Raw genomic sequence first — 16613 nt, forward strand, 5'->3', positions numbered from 1 at the left:
GGTATCACAAAATTCTCTGATTAGTCTTTCAGGCTTTAGCTGAAATCTTGCAAGTCAAGTCCTGTTGCATTTCAAAACAAGTTAATCACTGTATTTTCTCAAGGACTTGTAACTCAGGCCCTTTGCTTTTGTTTTCAGACTGTCTCTTCTGTGAGCTGAGGGAGCAACTTAATTAGTTTCCTTATTCTAGGCTAGGTAGATAGGTAGCCTCAGGGAAACTAGGAATTGCTACCAGTTAGGCTGCAGTCCATGGGGTCGCTGAGGGTCAGACAAGACTGACCGACTTCACTTTCACTTTTCACTTTCATGCATTGGAGAAGGAAACAGTAACCCACTTCAGTGTTCTTGCCTGGAGAATCCCAGGGACGGGGAGCCTGGTGGGCTGCCGTCTATGGGGTCGCACAGAGTCGGACACGACTGAAGCGACTTAGCAGCAGCAGCAGCAGCAGCAGGAAACCAAAATTGCATTTGTTTACTATTTAAAAAAATGTTATCCTGCCTCACACCAATATTAGTCAGGCCCATGGCATGTAGTTCCACTGGTCTCCATTTGGCTTATAATGTACTAAGGTAGGGGCTTCCCAGGTGGGCTCAGCAGTAGAGAATCTGCCTGCAAAAGTGGAGAGGCAAGTTTGATCCCTGGGTCAGGAAGATTTTCTGGAGGAGGAAATGGCAACCCATTTCAGTATTCTTGCCTGGAAAAATCCCATGAACAGAGGAGCCTTGTGAGCTACAGTCCATGGGGTCACAAAGAGTCAGACTATACGGACCTCTGTTGGCAAAGTGATGTTTTTACTTTTTAATACTCTGTCTAGGTTTGTCATAGCTTTCCTTCCAAGGAGCAAGCATCTTAATTTCGTGGCTGCAGTCACCATCTGCAGCAATTTGGGAGCCCTAGAAAATAAAGTCTGTCACTGTTTGCACTTTTTCCCCATCTATTTGCCATGAAGTGATGGGACCAGAAGGTCGGCAGTACCATGTGATGTTTCTGTGTTATACGAGCAGGTGTAGAAATATCAGTTGAAATATCAGGTATAGAAATACCATTCAGCAATTGTGGTGACTCATTTCAGTTCAGTTCAGTTGCTCAGTCGTGTCCGACTGTTCATGACCCCATGAACTGCCACACACCAAGCTTCCCTGTCCATCACCAACTGCCGGAGTTCACCCAAACTCATGTCCATTGAGTCAGTGATGCCATCCAACCATCTCATCCTCTGTCTTCCCCTTGTCCTCCTGCCCTCAATCTTTCCCAGTATCAGGAAATTTCCAATTCAGGTGGCCAAAGTATTGGAGTTTCAGCTTCAACATCAGTCCTTCCAATGAACACCCAGGACTGATCTCCTTTAGGATGGACTGATTGGATCTCCTTGCAGTCCAAGGGACTGTCAAGAGTCTTCTCCAACACCACAGTTCAAAAACATCAACTCTTCGGCACTCAGCTTTCTTTATAGTCCAAGTCTCACATCCATACATGACTACTGGAAAAACCATAGCCTTGACTAGATGGATCTTTGCAGACAAATTAATGAGTTTAAACCAACTTTTTCACTCTCTTCTTTCACTTTCAGGAATTATTGCTTCCTTCAATTTGTGGATTTGTGAGATCTCAGCTGGTAAAGCAAAATAAAGTAAAATCAAAGTCAAATGGCACTAAAGGAGGTGCTAGGGAAAGACCTTTATTATTGGTCAATATGATATGGCAATTTTAAATCTCACCTCAACTTGCAACATTGTATGTTAGAGTCATCATTATCTGAGTTATGGGGCCAGAAGCTCTTTTCATATTCAGTTCCACAAATCTTACCCTTGTGGTTAAAAAAAGAAAAAGAGTGAAGTTTAGGTACAGATGGAATAATATCTCAAATAAAGTTTTGGACTGCAGTTCCTCAAGGAACATGGAAGAACATGATTCAGTCAGTATTCTGGAATCAACTATATGCTCCACATAGTATAGTATTTGCTTTTATTCTTGAAGATGGGGTAACATTTTAATGACTAGAAACTGGGAAAATCTTATTGGCCACACTCCTTGAAAGATCTTTGATAATTTGTACCATTCTTCCAGGCTATTCATTTACGGTCACTTATTGGTTGATTCCTTAAACTCAATTTGTTATAAATACAGATACTGTATTTATATCTTTGTGCTTCAGTGAAAAACAATACATTCTCTAGGGGATATCCTTCCATGTTTTCTGGTTTTGTTTTTATGAGCTTTTCACAATTCTATAAATTATTAAATATTGATTGTAGGGTAAAACAGTTCTTGTCTGTAGACATGCAAATTCTATCCTGTCTAGTAGAGGTGCAGTTGGCTATTCTCTCCCACTACAGAAAAAGCTAGTTTTGCCTCTGTTTGCATGTTCTTTCCACCATTTCTTTACTCCATGGAAATTTGTGCTTTTTGACTTCTTTGAATTGGTTGTAACACCTCCTCACTTTCCTCATTGAGTTTAAATAAAATCTTTAACACATTCATTTTCATAACTCTATGAGATGATTTTACCTTAAAAATTATCTTTTGACAATGTATTGTCAAAAATTTTAGTGTCTGGCAATCCAATGGTGATTATTGCAGCAGAGATTTGATATGGAACAATAAGTTTGAAATCAGAGTTTCTTGCTCATTTATCTTGGAAAATCGGTGGCTTTGGAGATTATGCTGTGTAGCCTGTTATTTATGGGCAACAGATAAAAAGGCAAGGAATGTGGATGTTTGGGGCAAGAGAATTCTGATGACTGTGAAACTCCCTCTGGTCACCTTTCCATTACTGAACCAGAATGAAGGCACCAAAAAATCAACATCAAATTACAGCAGGCAAGGCCACCCATACATCTCTCTACTTCAGGGCATCCGGAAGGAGTTCTTTTCTGATAATATCAGTGGAGATCATCTCTTAGAAGCTTAGAAAAATGTAAAGGCTGGTTTCTGTATTTAACTAGGAGACTTCTGATGTTTTCTGATGGCAAATTAAAAAAAAATCAGAGTGGTTCTCTGGCATGAAAATCTTCTCCAAACACAGAATATTATTATAGCAGCAAGTCATGAAAAAGGTCTGACATAGGTTGACATCCATGACCTTGTCAACATTGATGGGAACTTGTGTGGAAACCAACTGTTGTCCTCTTTGAAGTCTGAAGGTTTGAGTAGACTCTAGCTGCTTTGCTAGGGCGCTGACACTGATTTGTTCTGATCTCTCCCCTTTAAGATTCTCTTAAAGGCTGCTCAATTTGGCTGCTGCACAAGTGCTTCCAGGGGCATGTGCTACCATTCCTCACAAATACGGTCGCATACTTGGCTTTATAGTTTTTGACACAGAAGAAAACAATGCCAACTAAAGTGCAGCATAGTCACTTGTTGAAGTATAAACACATTCTAAGGAGGTGTGTTTTCCCCATCTATTGGCCTCATCTATCAACTCCACTTTTGATACTACTTGGTCAGTCCTCGGACAGGAAGGGAGAAAGTGTCATGCGTGGTCACCTTAAAGTCTAATTAGAGCAGAGATGTCACATAAGCCTGACACTTTCTTGGTGATGAGAAGAGAGTTACCCCCATCTAACCTTGATAATAATTATTTAAATAATTGTTGCACAGTTGCTTCATATGAAACACATTCATGTTTCATTTGTTAATCTGGAAGTTGAAGCCACTTTGTAAGAGCCTTGTGCCTATCTTCTGCTACGGCTCCAAATTTTGATTAAATGATTCCTAAATTTACATGATTGGGATCATCACTGAAGTTCCTATGTTGGAGGTGGCTTTGTTTACCACCTCAGTTTCCATAACTGTAAAGTGGAATAGTAATCACCACTTCATAGATTGCTTTAAGTGTTTAAAATACTGTATGTAAACTACCCAGATAGTAGGCCCATAATATGGTATCTACTGTAAACTGGTTAAGACGTAAGTCCCAGTAAAGGACAAAAGCTCCAGCCAGGTGAGCCAAGACAGATGCTGTCTGAAGGACTCCCATGACTTGGGTCAGGGAGAGGTCAGGTAGATCCTGGCTACTTGAAATTCCAGGGCTCATGCCTAGCAGAGTACACCTGGTCTACAGGCTGAAGGGCCTGGGGCTGCTGATAAGGACTGGCTCAGAACAGGCCTAGGACTGAGGCTACCTCCTATGGAGGTCAGAGGACAAAAAGGGCATTCGGAGAAGGCAGAATATGTCGGTACTCTTTGTTGGTAAGATTCACTTGTGATCTAGTGGAGTGGTCTTTGGTCTTTTCTCTAAGGAGACTGGATCTTTTGGGAGGATACTGAATTCTCGAATGTGTGTGGGGGAGTTATATGTCTTGCAGTTTCACTGTTGCAGGAGGAGAGGACATTAGCAATCATGACATTTATTCATAGAATCCTTCCACTAACCTGTATTATTACATGCGATTCTGCTGCAAATGTGAATATTGTCACTTTTGCTTAGTACACGAGGAAAAGAATGTAGAGAGTAATCAGATGACTGGGCCATGTTACATTTGGGACTAGAATCTAGATAGCCTTTCTCCTAGGCCAGAGCATTTCCCATTTGTATAGGTTTAAAACTAAAATGTATTGAAGAGATTTTTGGTACTGATAGTAGGGCTTATTTTCCTCTGTGACTTGTGGGATATTTTAAAAATTTGTTTCTAATTGAAGGATAATTGCTTTACAATGTTGTATTGGTTTCTGCCATATATAAACATGAAACAGCCATAAGTATGCATATATCCCCCGCCTCCTGAACCTCCTTCCCAACCCCCACCCCACCCCATCCCTCTAGGTTGTCACAAAGCACCTGGCTGAGCATCTTGCACTATATAGCAATTTCCCACTAGTTTCACTAATAGCTTAGTTGGTAAAGAATCCATCTGCAATGTAGGAGACTCTGGTTCAATTCCTGGGTCGGGAAGATCTCCTGGAGAAGGGATAGGCTACCCACTCCAGTATTCTTGGGCTTCCCTTGTGGCTCAGCTGGTAAAGAATCCGCCTGCAAATGCGGGAGACCTGGGTTCGATCCCTGGGTTGGGAAGATCCCCTGGAGAAGAGAAAGCCTACCACTCCAGTATTCTTACCTGGAGAGTTCCATGGACTGTAAAGTCCACGGGGTCACAAAGAGTCGGACATGCCTGGGCAACTTTCACTTTCATCTGTCTTACATGTGGGAATGCACAGGTTTCAGTGCTACTCTCTCAATTCCTGCCACCCTTGTCTTGCCGCGCTGTGACCCACAAGTCTGTTCTCTGTGTCTGCGTCTCTATTTCTGCCCTGTAAATCGACTTGTGGGATTTTTAAAGATGTACAACAGCATATGGGTACCTTTTCATTGTATCTTTATGTAGATTACACACGGAATAAAATTTTATGGCAGAATTTACGTACCCAGTCCCAGGGAAACCTTGCCCAACTGTGCACATTTTGACATAGCAAACAGTTCCATAAACGGGATGGTTCTGGATTTGTCTGACGCTAGCTGTGGGGCTTTAGGCAAGTTTCCTAGTCTTTAAAAAGACTTGTCATTCTGTGCGCTTCCCTGGTGGCTCAGACGGATTTATTGCAAAGAATCCATCTGCAATGCAGGAGGTCTGGTTTGATCCCTGGGTCATGAAGATCCTTTTGAGGAGGAAATGGCAATCCACTCCAGTATTTTTGCCTGGGAAATTCCATGGACAGAGGAGCCTGGTGGGCTACAGTCCACGGGGTCGCAAAGAATCAGACACAACTGAGCAACTAACACACACGCACAGTCATTTTAGCCTTAGTGTCTTAAGTGATCTGTGAAGAGTTCCTTCAGCTCTCAGTAGTAATGATACTGTGCTCCAAACACTGTGTGTTACAGACGGTATCATTTGTGGGTATCGCCCTCCTTTGATAGCAGAGGACCCTGATGCTCAAAGAGATGAACAGATTTGCCAAGGTCGCAAATGGAAGACCAGTTTTCAGTGCAGGACGGGAACCTCAAAGTCCTTGCTGTTCTCCTGTGCCAGGTCACCCATCAGTTTGTCTCTCTTTACTGGTGAGAAGTCAAAGAATTGTCAGGGTAGCAGCCTCTAGCATGGAGGTTCCCCCTCAGGCATGCATAGGATACCTATTGAGGAACACGGAAGAATGTCTCCACTTTGATTTACATTTTTCTCATGCTTGAAGCTTTTCTATTTTGGGGGTGTATTTTTAAAATGTGTATGATGTATAAATACATTGATTTACACACATCACACATGGAGGTTTGTGGGGTAGTCAGTAAACTTGTTTTTTTTCTGAAAGAAAAAAATTTTAGAGAGCCCTGATTGTCAATCTTATTTTAATTTTTCATTAAAAAGTTATTGTGAAAATAAATAGGCCATAAAAATATTGTCTAATAGAAACACAGTTGCAGATAGTTCTAATTTGGATTATTTAACCTTTTAGATTATTTATACTTTTAGATTATCTGGGGCCACTATATTACATCAGAGCAGATGCCAGAAGGCTGATTGAAGAAGAGATGTCTGCTTTGTGTGCTTTGTGTGGGTATTATTTGACTTTCTATTTTTTTTTTTTCTTTTGGCCTCACTGCTCAGCATGTGGGATCTTAGCTCTCTAACTATGGACTGAACCTGTGACCCCTGCAGTGGCGTCTTACCCACTGGATCACTGGGGAAGCCCCTACTAGACTTTCATAATCTTGCTTTTATTATAGTAGTAATAATAGCTGCTGTTTATCTATCTGTGCCAGGTATAGTCATAAGCATTTAAAGTTGTACCTTATTTAATCCTCACCATGGCTCTGTAAGTCAGGAATAATAGCTCCATTTTATAGAGAAGAAAATTGAAATTTGGTAAAGTGCTGAGACTTGCTCCAGATTACCCATTTAGAGGTTGGACTTTGATTTTTTCTGACTCCATAATTCACTTCTTTCTTGTCTGGTAATCTCTGTTAAACAGGTTAGATATATTTGCTAAAATATTAATTTTATAAAAATCAAGATTTTTCTGTTTCTCCTTTAGAGTCATTAAAATGGATCCTACAATACACATCTCATCTAAACCTTATTAAAAAATTTCCAAAGTACTCATATAAGAGATCATTCTAAAAAAGTATATATTTTATTTCTTTTTCTACTCCTTAAATAGAGATAAAACTAACTCTGAAAGGGTTACCTAATTAGCATATTTACTATATCACTCTCAAGATTCTAAAAGTATTAAATATTGAATTATTAGAAATAACTTAAAATAGGTAATTTTTCTGTTTGATATAGGAAGAGCTAAGGCTATAAATTATTTTACTGTCTATTTAGGTTTGCTACATAATTTCAATTTGTCTCATTAGTTTCTATCAGAAATTGAATACATTGTTCTGTCAACAGAAGGCAAATTACTTTCTAATGTTAGGTTAACAAAAAGCAAACAAAGATACAGAAAAAAAAAATCTATTAATTATGTGTGAAGTAATATTTACTAATTTAATCTGGCTTTGTAAGACGTAATTCACTTTCAGTGAACAAGTCATAGACTTAAGTAATACTCAATGGAGATTTTGGAAAATGGCAAATCACATAGAAAAGAATTTCAGGGATAAAGAAAATTAAATTTGGCCACTGGGTGTCCATGTTGATCCATATTCACTAGTAGTTAGAGCAAGAGAAATAAATCTTTTAAGTGACTTCAGCTTTTCTTTGTAGTTCTCTTTCCAGAGAGTTAAAGGAATGCTTTTATTTAATAACTAACGCAGTAACACATTTTCTCTTTCAAAGTCTTTGTGATTTCTTTCACCACCATGAAGAATCTTCATAAAATCCAAAGAGAAAAAAAGACTTAAAAAAAGCACCAAAAGAACCCCTTTAACAAAAATGGAATCTTTGGGGGCTAAGCTGTGTCTTGACTGACTGTGTAAGACAGCCCTGGGTCACTTTATTTCTGCACACTACTCTCACCATATAAAATTTCTAAGTCTTATAGGTCATATATTGGTCTGGAAAATATAGTTTCTTAGTGAAATGGTGCATTTTTTTTCATTATTACTTTTCCAAACTTGGAAAAAAGTAGAACTACAAAAGATATATAGTGTGAGGGAGACATATCGCCCCCACAATTGCCTTACATTTGCCTCTTTCTAATGTATCCTAGGAGTACATCAAGGCTGTGTATTGACACCCTGCTTATTTAACTTCTATGCAGAGTACATCATGAGAAATGCTGGGCTGGATGAAGCACAGGATGGAATCAAGACTGCCTGGAGAAATATTAATAAGTTTGGATACGCAGATGACCCCACCGTCATGGCAGAAAACGAAGAGGAACTAAAGAGCCTCTCGATGACAGTGAAAGAGGAGAGTGAAAAAACTGACTTAAAACTCAACATTCAGGAAAGTAAGATCATGGCATCCAGTCCCATCACTTCATGGGAAATAGGTGGGGAAACAGTGGAAACAGTAACAGATTTTATTTTCTTGGGCTCCAAAATCACTGCAGATGGTGACTGCAGCCATAAAATTAAAAGATGCTTACTCCTTGGAGGAAAAGCTATGACCAACTTAGACAGCATATTAAAAAGCAGAGACATTACTTTGCTGACAAAGATCCATCTAGTCAAAGCTATGGTTTTTCCAGTAGTCATGTATGGATGTGACAGTTGGACCATAAAGAAGGCTGAACACTGAAGAACTGATACTTTGAACTGTAGTTTTAGAGAAGACTCCTGAGAGTCCGTTGGACTACAAGGAGATGGATATAAATCAGTCCTGAATATTCGTTGGAAGGACTAACACTGAAGCTGAAGCTCCGCTACTCTGGCCACCTGATGAGAAGAACTGACTCATTAAAAAAGACCAAAATGCTGGAAAAATTGAAGGCAGGAGGAGAAGGAGATGACAGAGGATGAGATGGTTGGATGGCATCACCGACTTGATAGACATCAATTTGAGCAAGGTCCGGGAGTTGGTGATGGACAGGGAGGCCTGGCATGCTTCAGTCCATGGGGTTGCAAAGAGTCGGACATGACTGAATGACTGAACTGAACTGACTTGAATGTATCCTAGAATCTGGATATACTCTATACATACATAAGCACTTTCTGTATACATCTCCTTCCATTTGCAGGTACACAAGTGGCACAAAATACATGCCATTCTGAAACTTAAAAAAAAAGTTATTAGTGTACCTTGGAAGTTGCTTCAGGTTAGTTAATATAGATCTGCCTCATTCTGAATTGAGATCATACTTTTTTAAAGATGGGGCTTCCCTGGTGGCTCAGATGGTAGAAAATTCACTTGCAGTGCAGGAGACCAGAGTTTGATCCTTGGATCGGGAAGATTCCCTGGAGAAGGGAATAGCTACCCACTCCAGTATTCTTATCTGGAGAATTATGGGCAGAGGAGCCTGGCGGGTTACAGTCCATGGGGTTGCAGAGTCAGACATGACTGAGTGATTAACACTTTTACTTTAAAAAAAAAAAAAATAGTAACCAGTGCTCTGATGTTCTCATCTCTTAGGATTTAAAAGTGGCACTGAAGGCAAGAATCTGGTTGGATGTGCCAATCCAGATTAGAGGAAATGGAACGCAGAAAAGTTCGAAACCCTTACCTCGGATGGTCTGCAAGTCTTTGATGCCCCTTTTCCTCCTCCTCCTTCCAAACCCCTCCAACAATCCTGAACAGAACTCTGACTTCTGTTATCTTACACTCCCTGATAAGTCTTTTTAGAAGCTGATGATCTACTTATGCCAAGCCACATCCATATGATGGTCCTCAAGACACACCATAGCAGAAGAAAAGAACATAAAATTAGATAAAGCTAGATATTTGCAAATAACATTTTAAAAAGCCCTCTCATTTGCATTAAAACAATGGAGCTTGATTTCATTCATCTCTGAACTGCTGAACTGGACTGAGCATTTTCATCTTCTCAAATTTAGTAGTTTGACTTAAGTCTGTTATCCTGTAAACAGGGTTATCCAAAATGAATCTCTATAATTATGGTGGGTTGCTGTGGCCCCAGATTTACCCTTTCATTAAGTTAGACTGACATTGAAACCATTCTGGACTAAGTGTCAGTAATATTTCCAAAACCAGTGGAATCGAGATGTGTTGAGATAGAGTCTTAGCAGGTAGCCGATGATTCCTGACTTTCTGGCCTTGCTCTACTCAGTTCTTGGGTTTCAATATCCCCTCCCATCCCAAGCTCCTTGGGAGACTATCTCTAGGTTTTGAATTCATTTGGTTTTGAGCACTTTCAGTCTTGTTCCGTATCCCTTGGGATCATTAGAGTACCCTGGGAGTTAAGTACTGGGGTGTACTTTTTTACCAAGCTGTGTTCTCTTTCTCAGTACAGGTCCCTTGGTTGGTAAAAGGACCTTTGAAAAGACTCAGGGCTTCCATAAATGGTATAAAACTGGCCTATTTGGAGCAATTCTGTTGCTTTGCCCTCTAAGAATTAGGACACATGGTCAGCTCTTGTGTCCAGAGGGGACTATTGGATGTTTAAGGCCCTGGAGAAGGAAATGGCAACCTACTCCAGTATTCTGCCTGGAGAATCCCAGGGACGGGGGAGCCTGGTGGGCTGCTGTCTATGGGGTCGCACAGAGTCGGACACGACTGAAGTGACTTAGCAGCAGCAGTAGCAAGGCCCTGTTAGGATGTTCGGAGGCTGCCCTTGATTTGCAGCTAAAGTCTCTAGTGGCCTCCAAAGCATCCTTTACACCTTGACTGGGAATAACTTTAAGTCAAGGCAGCCCAGTAGGTTGATAAGCAGGCTTCCGGAGCAGTGTTTCAATGCATCTTTAAACTTAGCTACTGTTTAACTTATCAGACCTTGAAAGCATTAACACAGCTTCTGAAAGAGTCCAGCATAAATGAGGAGGGCCAGAGGCACCAGCAGCACAGAGTGGCTCTGAGGTCCCCACCACCAGTGATGCAGAAGAATGAGTTTCCTTTCTGGATTGCTCAGGGGAACTTTGGTCTCTAGCTTCTACTTCTGCCTTCAGCTGGTAACTGCTGCCAAAACCAGGGTCAGATTAGCCTTTTGGAAAGACAAGTATGAGAATTAGTGTCATTTCTTACATGCCTCTGGGCTAGGTGGTAACAGTTTGTTCATCTGTGAAATAAAAAATGATAATTGCACTGTCCGTGGAAGCAATGGGATGTTTGTAAAGAATTTGGCACAACTCAACAAATAGAGGTCACTGCCATTAAGAAAGTTGCTTTAGTAGTTACCTGAACAGGGTAATTTTAGTTGTTCCTTGTCTAAAAGAGGACCTGCCCTCCTGATGTGATGCATAACATTTTATAACTAAAAATTCACTTTGGGGGCTTCCCTTGTGGCTCAGGATCCCTGGTGGTGAGCAGGGTCCTGGGCAAACGGGTCCTGGGCAAACCAGCTCTTTTCAGAGGGAGTAAAGGAGGGAAGAAAGGCCCAAAAAGGCCACTGATGTGAGGGAAAGAGGTCCTCACAGCCCGTGGGAAGATCCCTGGGGACAGATGCCTCCCCCACCTTTGAATGGCCTTGTTCTTTCAGCTTTTGGTGGAAAGATCTCTGGCCTGGAGACCATCTCTAGTCCTCGTTTGCTTTATGACCTTGGGCGAGTCACTACTTCTCTCTGGGCCCCAGTTATCCCTAAAACTTCCACCAACGCTAAAACTCTTTAATTTTCCAGAAAAGCTTGTGCAGTTACAAGACTGGTCGATCTACTCAGGCCACTTAGCCGAGGTGACCGGACCTTGAGTGAACCTTTCTTCAGTCATGGGTGGAATGAGGCGACCTATTTATTGAGCCACTTGTATTCCTTTATCATCAGTTGCAAATTGCATGACTCAAGGCTCATTAATGTTTTTCTAAAATTATCATGGGATTCCTGTCCTAATTCCTGGCTGTCTTTAAAAATTAGAGATGGGGTGAATGCTGAGCTTGTAGGATCGTCTCCAGTCTCGTTACTACTGAGGCTGTCTTTCCTTTGATCCAGATGGTGTGGTGGCTCGATTCTCCCAGTGCCTGGCTGAGTTTTGGACGTGGTTAAGAACCAACTGGTTGAGGTTCAAAGCAGACAAGATGGATGTGATGCTGGTAGGCAGGGGCATACTTGGAGATTAAGGGACGGAAAGTCCAAACTCACTCAAGTATATAAATGTTACATTACTCTTCCAGTGTTTGAGAACACTGGGCCAGTAATTTCTAGAGTTTGGATGAGATTAAAAAATCATGTCAACAATATAAAAACTATCAAAATAACAATTTGTCATAATTTGATAAAATGGAGTCACTGGATAAAGCTGTATGTAAAAATTACAAACAGGAAAACCAGAGCTGTTCTTTGCAGAACCAAAAGGCTATATACATGTTTTGGGGTAGTGTTAATAAAAATCAAACTGAGAAAAAGATGACCCAAATTGTCGCATAGATGGGGGACTTCCACAGTAATACATTACTGCTTTGTAATTTACATGCTGCCTGCCACAGTAAAGGTAAAACTCAATTTATCTAAAACGTCATTTTTAAAAATAGGTGAAGTTTTTTTTGACATTTAGGTATTCTCAATCTAATTAGTAGCTACCCATACATTTTTACCTGCATATCATGTGCAGGCTGTCACTTTTAAATAAAAATTTAAGGAAATAGTCTCAAAAGGGACTCTGAAAATTGTTAGACACAGAATTTAGTTTTAGGGTTTTGAATGTACTATATTAATCTATTTCATTCAAACAGCCCCAGAGTCTAAATTGTTGCAAATATTTTCTTGATGCATTTTGAGAGGTACCTTTTTGAATTTCATAACATGCGTATATAGTATTCCTTATATCTGAATCAGGTATTGGTCCTGAAAGGTTATATTTTTTAGGTACATGTAAATTGCCAGGTTTATTTATTGGTTAGTTTGAGGTACTGGTTGAAGAAAAATTGAGACCTTAAAATGCTTTTATTAAAAGCAAAATAGTAACTTAGAGGAGTTTGTGTGTGTGTATATGTGTATTGCAGCAATTGTAAAACAATTGTAAAATTTAAAAAAATTGTAAAATTGTTAAATAACTTTAAAAATGGAATATGAAGTAAATTGCTTAAAAATAGTTTCCCAATATAATAGCAATTTTGAATAACTTAATGTGGTAAAAGTTAATGTAAGTTTGCCTGAAAATAAGGAAGCCTTTAGATGCGGAATGGGAGCTAAAAAGGCATTTATTCAGGCTTTGTAGTGATTTTTGCTTTGTTTTGTTTTGGGACATTAGTCACAAATCTCACATATAATTAGAACTAACCACACCTTTTTGCTTAACTGTAAACATTTTACAGAACTACCTAACAGAATTCTAACAGAACTACCATTTTGGATATCACAGTAGTAAGGACTATAAACTATAATAATTTTAAACAGCTCATACGTAAGGGTGAATTTTCTCATGCCTTCAACTCTGTAACGTTCCCGCTTCTGCTCCTCTAGTGTCAGTTCAGTTCAGTTCAGTCGCTCAGTCGTGTCCGACTCTTTGCGACCCCATGAATCGCAGCACGCCAGGCCTCCCTGTCCATCACCATCTCCTGGAGTTCACCCAAACTCACGTCCATCGAGTCAGTGATGCCGTCCAGCCATCTCATCCTCTGTCATCCCCTTTTCCTCCTGCCCCCAATCCCTCCCAGCATCAGAGTCTGTTCCAATGAGTCAACTCTTCGCATGAGGTGGCCAAAATTCTGGAGTTTCAGCTTTAGCATCATTTCTTCCAAAGAACACCCAGGACTGATCTCCTTACCAGCAGTCTTTAAAGGTTTATTTTTTGGTAACCCAAGTATAAATATTGAGTGTATTTGGATACAAAGAAGACACCTATTGAATTAATCCAAAGTGCTGAAGAACTCAGGGTAAGGGACGATAATAACAAGGAGGTAGATTCTAATAAAAAGAAGAATGTTCCAAACATTAGAGGTTTTTTTGGAGAACAGCCTTTTTATGAGACACTGAGTGCATTGAAGGTGTTTAAGCGTAGGCAGGAAAGCCTGGTAGTGGGGAACCAGAATGAGGGATTCCTGACTAGACAGTTTAGGACTGACTAAAGACCTCTACGGTCCCATCCAACAGTAAAATTCTGTGACTAATAAATTAACTAATTTATACATATTTGATACTGAAGAGGTATACAGAGTTTTGAGAAAGACTTTGCGTTCTTTAAGACCCAGGTTTGATCCATGGGTTGGGAAGATCCCCTAGAGAAGGAAATGCCAGCCCACTCTAATACTTTTGCCTGGAGAATCCCATGGACAGAGGAGCCTGGCGGGCTACAGTCCAGGGGTTGCAGAGAGTTGGACACGACTGAACGACTAACACATAACACATGAATGGTGGCTAGGTGGTAGAGAATCCACCTGCCAGTGCAGGAGACATGGGTTTGATCCCTGATCCGGGAAGGTCTCACATGCTGCAGAGCAATTTAGCCTGTGCACCACAACTGTTGAACCTGTGCTCCAGAGCCTGGCAGCTGCAACTACTGAAGCCCATGCACCCTGGAGTCCAAGTGCTCAGCAACAAGAGAAGCCTCTGCAATGAGAAGCCTGTACATCACAACCAGAGGTTGGCTCCCACTCACTGCAACTAGTAGAGAGCCTGTGAAGCAACAAAGACCCAGTACAGCCAAAAAATTAGTTTTAAAAATCAAAATGTCTTGGTAAGTGGAAACACTTCCGTGAGAGAGGACATGGAAAACTGGCAGCCATTTACACATTAGTCAGAGTAAACTAATCTTATTTTGATAGGGAGTGATAGGGGCACTGGGTCCTTTGGAGAAGAGGAAAGATTTCCCACTGAGTAGAGGCAAAGCAAAGATTATTAAGGCTCTGGTCCCTACAGACAAACTTCTTCGACTTTAGAGTTATATACAGAGTTCCTCTGTTTGCTTGATGTCTGTGCCCCTTTGAAGAGAAATGTCATCGAGTGATCTACGCCTATTTAGTCTCATGGTTCCCTCGCTCCATTATTAATCACTCATTAACCTATTTGCTGAACTTAGAGCAAGACTGGAAACAGTGTGGGAGCAGGGAGCCCAGATCTGCTCTCATTAGCACAGGTATAATGTCATAATCAATATTTGTCTTTGAAGGAATATAATAGGCATTATGCTGCTGCTAAGTTGCTTCAGTCGTGTCCAACTCTGTGCGACCCCATAGATGGCAGCCCACAAGGCTCCCCCGTCCCTGGGATTCTCCAGGCAAGAACAGTGGAGTGGGTTGCCATTTCCTTCTCCAGTGCATGAAAGTGAAAAGTGAAAGTGAAGTCACTGAGTCGTGTCCGACTCTTAGCGACCCCATGGACTGCAGCCCACCAGGCTCCTCCGCCCATGGGATTTTCCAGGCAAGAGTACTGGAGTGGGGTGCCATTGCCTTCTCCAATAAGCATTATATATATATATGTGTGTGTATATATATATATATGCATATACATATACACACAGAGACACACACACATATACATATATGTACACAAACTCTCTGCCTCTCTCTATATATATGTGTTAGTCACTCAGTTTTGTCTGACTCTTTGCAACGCGATAGACTGTAGCCCAACCAGGCTTCTCTGTCCATGGAATTCTCCAAGCAAGAATACTGGAGTGGGTTGCCTTGCCCTTCCCAATCCAGGAATCAAACCCGGGTCTCCTACATTGCAGGCAGATTCTTTAATGCCTGAGCTACAGGAAGGCCCCCTTTTGTTCCAATATGGTGCTTATTGAATAATATTCAACATAGCTGAGCTGTCAAACAATAAATGCCTGGGACAGCAGATAGGTAAGACCAATACATATCTGCAGATTTTATCTGGAGTAATTACTCAGAAAAGACACAGTTCAATTGCACGAATATTTATACTTCCTAAAATGAACCTATCTGATTAGAAGTCAGAATAGGAAGTTACCCTTGGGGGAAGTGACCGAAAGGGTCAAAGAGGAGCTTTCTGTGATGTTGATAATGTTGTATTTCTTGGTCTGGTGCTGACTACATGAATTAACTTATGAAAAATTCATCTAACTGTATAGTTAATGATTTTTGTGTTTTTTATTCTTTAATTTAAAAAAGTTTACTTAGAAGAATATAGATTGTCTAGTTACCATCTATATGAAAGACCTTTAGGTGCTATATTTTATACTTTCATTAAAGTAAAAATGGAAGCAAGTAGTGGGAAGGCAGAGGTGCAATGATTGTATTTAATCCTCCACTATTGTTCTTTTATTGTCTCCTGGAAGTCCATGCATGCTTTCTCAGTCGTGTCTGACTCTTGGCAATTCCATGGACTGCAGCCCACCAGGTTCCTCTTTCCATGGGATTTTCCAGGCAAGAATACTGGAATGGGTTGCCTTTTCCTCCTCCAGAGGATCTTCCCAACCCAGGGATCAAACCCAAGCCTCCTGAGTCTCCTACATGGGCCGGTGAATTCTTTCACCGCTGAGCTACCTAGGAGGCCAAAAGAGCTAAATTTATTTAAGAAACGTTACAGATAAAAATCTACCTCTTGGGCATCTTTTGACTAAATTGTATTGGAAGATACACAGGTTTGTAGGTTTATGATTATTACCATGAGCCACAGGTTAGAAATGTTTATCGTCTTTTTAAGTGCACTTCTCTGATTGTCCTTCCACCCCCTCCGTAAAGGACATGACAATTCCTCATCTGATCCTTGCAAGGA

General features: G+C 40.7%; 1 long non-coding RNA gene across 1 annotated transcript; it reads left to right on the forward strand.

The window, feature by feature from the left end:
- Positions 1–4095: 4095 nt before the first annotated feature.
- On the forward strand, positions 4096–13029 carry LOC132659207 (uncharacterized). The gene is made up of 2 exons (XR_009599326.1): positions 4096–4192; positions 8144–13029. It is a non-coding gene; the product is annotated as an uncharacterized LOC132659207 (long non-coding RNA).
- The last annotated feature ends 3584 nt before the right edge of the window (positions 13030–16613 follow it).

The sequence above is a fragment of the Ovis aries genome, chromosome 2 (genome assembly GCF_016772045.2).
Source record: "Ovis aries strain OAR_USU_Benz2616 breed Rambouillet chromosome 2, ARS-UI_Ramb_v3.0, whole genome shotgun sequence".
Lineage (NCBI taxonomy): Eukaryota > Metazoa > Chordata > Mammalia > Artiodactyla > Bovidae > Ovis > Ovis aries.